Here is a 6679-nt window from a genome sequence, read left to right as displayed (position 1 = left end):
AAGAACCCAGGCTAGACAAAGGAAATGATTGATATCAATCAACTTATTCTATAAAGGAGTATCTGTGCTAGTGTTGTTTATACCCTATTTTAAGTCCAATAAATTATGTTATCAAAAGCAGTCAGTGTTTATAAAATGCTTAATATGGAACTGGGCCTTTGCTAAACACATAGATACAAAGAAAAAGCAAAAGTACTCCCTGCCCTCGAGAAGCTTGTATTCTAAAGGGAAGATAATACATAAATAAATAATTATTATATGAAAGATACAGAATAGTTGAAAACTAGCAGAAGGGTACTGGCAGTTGGGGGAATTGAGAATGGCCTCTACTTAAGACCAGCTGTACTAGGGCCAATGAAGATCCCTTGGCTTCCACGGATTGGGGCACTGGAAAAAGCAGCTTGTTTATAAGGAGGGAGCCTGGGTCTCTAATTTCTGTTAGTCTTTATAAAGATTTTTGTTAATCTTTCTAAAGAAACATAAATTTTCTGAGGTAGTTGACAAAAAAGAAGTTCCTCAAGGGAGTTGGGGAAAGAACAAGAAGGCGCTGATAAATGGTCCAATACCTTAATAGACCTAGGATCTCATCTGTGTAATGATCTAAGATCTCCATCTAATGCCAAGAGTGTAGATAACTGGATAACAGAATGGATAGATTTATTTCTGCCTGCCCATCTTGAGATACTTTATTCATGGCTTCCCATAAGACTTTCACGGAGGTCAACCCAATATGACTTGTGGAGGGCTTTTGTCTAGATCTTTTGATATTGCATTGATTTTTTTATCCATTGTATATAATGGATCCATCCTTTATTCGTCACTTTGACTCTGATGACTCCCTGATGATTTCGCTTCAGGAGTTCTTATTTGCAACGTTCTGAAGCCTATACATGGATCTACTATCTACCCCTACTTTTCTATTCTGATGAATGTTGGAGATTGTAATATTCTAGGACTAACAAACATACAACATCTCTGAAAGTACAGCTATAAAGATGGGTCTTTCCAGTAAATTTTTAGAAATATCCCCACCTTTTGATCTGTAGGTAATAATCTCAAGATGTAGGAGATACACGTTGGACATGGGCAATATTTATTTGATTTGACCTCACATTTGTTTAAAAGGTTTCATTTTTTCCTTCTTTCTTCCCAATGGGTGAAACAGGAGGGAGAGGAAATAAACACTTGCCTCTTTTTGTAAATTTAATTTAGAGAAAAAAAGAGAAAGGTGATTCATTGTTTAAGGGAGAAACTTGGAGCTCTTAAACAAACTGGGTAGTATTCTACAGGTCACCCACCTGCTTTCTTCCTTTCATTCAATCTCACTTGTTCTTGTTTGTCCCTTATTCCTGAAGATTACTGTGACATCAGGGAGGGGATGCCATGACATAAAAGTGAAATGGAGTTAAGTGAGGGAGAACTGTGCAAAGTCATCAGCCTCATTCTCTCCTCCAGAGTCATCTGAATCCAGTGTAATGGGAGACCTTGGCTTTTTTAAGCTAAGGCCTTTTATGGGTCTTTAATACACTCATTTGACTGAGCAACACCCATTCAGTGGTTAAAACTGGGTAAAAAAGAAATGAGTCAAAGAATGTTTTTCTTACTTAGTCAAATAGATAAATAATCTCAAAGCAATTAAATAAAATAACAATTACATAAAAATTGTAAATAGCAATTGTTGCTCTTTTGGCCAGAAACCCTAAGGGTCTTCCCCTCCCAGATTTTAATTTTTATTCAATATTACTTATTGTCTATTTGATGTATCTGCTCATAATACATATTATAATTATATACATATGTATGTATATATATGTAAATACATACATTTACCAACATGTAGTATATGTATATATACCCACATATATATAACACAACATAACCTCTTTGAATTTCCATCTAGCTCTATGTAATAGGTAAAGAAGGCCTCAAACAATTAAACTGGATTCTCATTCATTCATTTCAGAGAGATTTATTAACCATCAGGATTGTGCACAACACTGAGCTATGTACAAGTAGAGAGAAAAAGTTTCATTTCTCATACCTACTAAGAACAGAGAATACAAGGGAGAGATGAGCATTGGAAGCAGGCTACAAAAAAGCTTGGGGCCTGGAGGCTTCCCATTTTATCAGAGGTTTCCATCTCCTTTCTGCCTACATCTTTGTTGGTTGCCCAAGCATCCCAGCATCCCCTGAGTCATTCAGAAGAGTATCCATTCCCAATTCCTCAGGAGATAACATCAGACTATTCCAGTTATTAGGAGAGTAGCTCAGCCCCTGCGGGCACTTGGCTTGCCTTACTGTACCACTCACTTAAACTCAACAGCGCTTTCTTCTCTGTCCCAGTGAAAGGAGCTACCTTTGACACCTCATTAATATTCAGGTGATGAGGTCATCTCTGGGTTGGAAGCCAATAAAGCTCATGGTCTGTCTCTAGCTTCCTAGGGGAACCCTGAGTACACACATTGAAAACAAAAGGCTCTAATTCTGAAAATAATCTGTCTTTTTTCTTTGGATATTTTTTCCTCTCCAGCTAAGCTAGGGGCCAGACAGAAAGCTCAAGCTGTAATGGAAGTGGGAGCCAGCATTAGAGTTATAATTGTCATTAATATTAATGAACGGATTCCATTTCCATCAGCCATCTTGATGACCTTCTAATGGGTTCAGGGTCTTCTGAATAGCCTAAGGTTCCAGGACAAAATTGCTTCATCAATTTTGGCCTTTTTTGATGAGATGCCTAAGGCTTCCTTGTGTGTGATAAGCACTTGTGGAGCTGAAGGAGACAGCCCAGTCATTTCACTTGAAAGGGCTCATCTTCTCAGTTTTTTTGACTGCAAGAGGCTTGGACTATTGGATTTTGGAATGGATGCCGCATCCAGGCTGTCTTCCAAACTTGTCCACCCAGTTTGCTTTGAAAGCCTCTGACCTATTAAGAAGTCAGGTGAGAGAATGTGGAGCCCACCAGCCCCTCCAATCCATGCTGTCTCCATTCTCGCCATCATCCTCATCTCCTCACTAAAACTCAGACTCTACTCCTGGAACCATCCTAGGTTCTAGTGGATGAGATTTCACCTTATTTCTCTCAGAATTAACCTTCTATCTCACTAGATGCAGCTTCAAAAAATATTTCCTAGGTTCTACCTCCTTTTTGCAATTTCCATTTGTGTTGGCTTTTCCCATTAGAAAATAAATTGTTTAAAGGAAGGAAGTTTTGTTGGGATATATATGTGTGTGTGTGTGTGCATGTGTATATATTATATCACATATATATATAAAGTGCTTAATAAATATAATGCATATTTATTTATATTAATGTATAAATAAATATAATGTTATATATCATAATTATGTATAATATAATCTTATATAATGAATACATATATATATATTTAATAAGTGTGTATATATTTAGAGAGAGAGAGTAAGTGCTTAATATATGCTTTATTTATCTAAACCTTTTTTTGTTGTTATTCTGAGCCTATTTGGGGTTTTCTTGATAAAAATACTGTGGTGGTTTGCCATTTCCTTCTTTAACTCATTTTATAGATGAGGAACTGAAGCAAATAGTAAGATTGTACTTATCTACACAGATAGTAAGTGCTGGAGTCTGGATTTGAATTCAGGTTTTCCTGACTCCAGATCTGGTGATCTATCTATCCACTGCATCATCTAGGAGTTCAAGTAAGTCCTTTTTCATTTGTAATAAATAACAGTTCAAATTTATATATCATCTTAGTTTTGTAAAACTTTTTTTTAATACATTAACACATCTTTTACTCATAACAATTCTAAGAGATAGATGTTATTATTATTTTCATGTTATAGATGAGGAAATTGGGGTTCAGAAAAGGGAAGGGATTGCCCGGGGTCAGGGAATTAGAAGAGATCTTCAATTCTATTGAGTCCAAATCTCATTTTATAGAAGAAGAAATTGAGGCACAGAGTTGTTATGTGGTTTGCTTAGGGTCACATAACAGTAAGTTAGGGCCCGCTGATACAATGCTATCTACCACAAGCATTTGAGGTGACATTTGAACCCCACTCCTCTTCCAGATACCCATTTCTGTATTCTATCCACCTCTCATATTGCCTAAGCATGAAAAATAGAAGGAAGTCCTGTCTTTGAAGGAGTCTCACCCAGGAAATAGCACTTTGACCTATTGGTGGATGTTTGAGGAAAAAATAATTATCATAAGAAAATGCTGCTGAACAAACTTTCTATCTGATCTGTAGTCCCTAAGGACAAGCTAATACAACAAAACCTGGGAGTCAGGGAAAAGATCTAGATTTGATTTGGATACTTATTAGGCCTATGACCAAGAGCACATCACTTAATTTTTTGACCTCAATTTTCTCACCTGCAAAGTAACATTCATGATGTCTTAGTACATGCTCTTTAGAGTTTTAGAGACTTGAATGTAAACTTTGGCAAACTGTTAATGATTATAGAAATGCAAATGGTGTAAAGAGTTCTGCAAACTCAAGTTCTATATAAATATCAAATTAGACAGGTCTCTTCTAGGTGCTGGGGGGCGGGGAATCAATCAACTAGCATATATTAAGCACCTATGGTATGCCAAGTGTTGGTCTTCAGTTCTGGGGATACAAAAAGAGGTCAAAGGGAGTTCTTGCCCTCAAGGAACTTGCTATCTAAAGAAAAGTATAAACAGAATAAACACAACCACAATAAACAGGAGATAATCTCAAAGAGAAAGTTCTAAGATTGATAGCACTTGGTGACATCACAATTGGGGGAATGAATGATATTTGTCCAGAAAGATACCTAACTTGTGAGCCCAGTTACTGGGAGGATAGTGATACATTAATAATAATAGGGATGTTAGGAAGAGGGAAGAGTTTGGAAGGAAAGATAGTTTAGCTGAGCTCAGTTCAAAATATATAATAAAAAGTTGGATATGGGAAACAAGATCAAGAGAAAGACTGGACAAATAAGTCAAAAATTAAGAGCTTATAGCTAAGAATAGATGGTAGGAAGTAAGCTTCTTGAGGACAGAATTCAAATTTTTTCTTTTCTTTTCTTTTTCTTTTTACCTACCTGACCAGTCCTTCTCAATCTCTTTTGCCTGGATGAGGACATGGCAAAAGAGACTGAGAAGGGCTGTTCAGGCAGGTAAAAAGAAAAAGACCAAAAAAAAAAAAAAAAAAAAAAGAAGAAAAAGAAAAAGAAAAAGAAAAGAAAAGAAAAAATTTGAACTCTGTCCTCAAGAAGCTTACTTCCTACCATCTATTCTTAGCTATAAGCTCTTAATTTTTGACTTTCTAGTACTTTTTTGGGAGGGAGAAGCCAGGACCGTTTTAAAAGCCAGAATTTGCTTGACTATAGGAAAGCCATGCAATGTCTTCTTGGTCCTATGCAATGTATACATATTTCATCTCTGGGCTCATGTATTAGATCTTTCCAACTCAGTAGTTTGTGTCTCAGCTTGGCTTCTTTAGAATTACCTTCAAAAGTTAAGGAATAACTCCATCCCATGGTGAAACATCTTTGGAAGACATTAATAAAAGCAGGTAAAAGCAGGTACTATGTGCAAAATTTATATAATGGAAAGACTCATGTTCTGCTAATTCAATCTAACCCAACTCCATCCTACTTTCCACAAATTTAACAAAAAGTAGTGTGCACTTCCTGTGTGTTAGGCATTATATTTAATCCTAGTGATAAAGGACCTTATGCAGAAAATAATGTAAAACTGGAAGGAATGCCTAATTCAATGAAAAGATCAAGATCTAAAAAAGATCATGATGGGTTGGAACATCAGGTTGAATCCAATGAGGTGGAAACCTGTGGAATAAATGTAAAATCTTATGCTGAAGTGCAAAAAATCAATGTGACAAATAGAAGAGGTATCATTAGGTTACCATTGTTCTGAGGAGGGAGAGAATCTGAGTATCTTTAGCCTGGAGAAGAATCTAGTTGGGTATAGCGTGGGATATGATGACAGTCTTTAAGTATCTAAAAGGTTTTCGGGTTCTAGCTGGCCACAGAGATAGAGTCAGGAGCAATGGATGAAAATGGTAATTTTTAATGTCAGAAAAACTATCAATTATTATAGCTATCAAAAGTGGAATGAACTGCCTCCAAGGAGAAGGAAATCTTCAAGCAGAAGCTGGATAACATTTACTGGGCATGTTAGAGTGAAGAATACTTTTGACTGTAAATTGGAAGAGATAGCTGCAGAGGTTCCTTCCAGCCCTCAGATCAAGTTGAGAGTTGCCTCAATTGCATGTCATTTCTTGATGGTACCATAAATAGATTCTGTACTAGAAGTCAGGAAAAGATGAGCTCATATTGAAGTGCTGGCACTTCTAAATAGCTTTATAACACTTAATTTCTTTCTCAGATTTATGGTTTCCTTATTTGCAAAATAGTGGTAATAAGACCTATATTGCCTACTTCATAGGGTTCTTGTAGTTCAGATTATATTATGTATGGGAAAATAATGTAATTAGGTGTATATGAACAATGTTGAATAACTGGATCTGTGGGGGGATGTGCACCCAACACACTTTTAATTCGCATTATTTAATATTTTCTACTTTACTTTTTTAAGCCTAGAAAACCCACAAAATAATAAATTTAGTTTTTTGGGGTTTTTTTACTGTAGCATTTGTGATTTCTAAAAATAAATCCTCACACCAAAAAACTGGCTCTTGTAAGCTT

This window comes from Sarcophilus harrisii, chromosome 3 (genome assembly GCF_902635505.1).
Source record: "Sarcophilus harrisii chromosome 3, mSarHar1.11, whole genome shotgun sequence".
NCBI classification, from domain to species: domain Eukaryota; kingdom Metazoa; phylum Chordata; class Mammalia; order Dasyuromorphia; family Dasyuridae; genus Sarcophilus; species Sarcophilus harrisii.
This window is presented reverse-complemented; position numbering follows the sequence as displayed.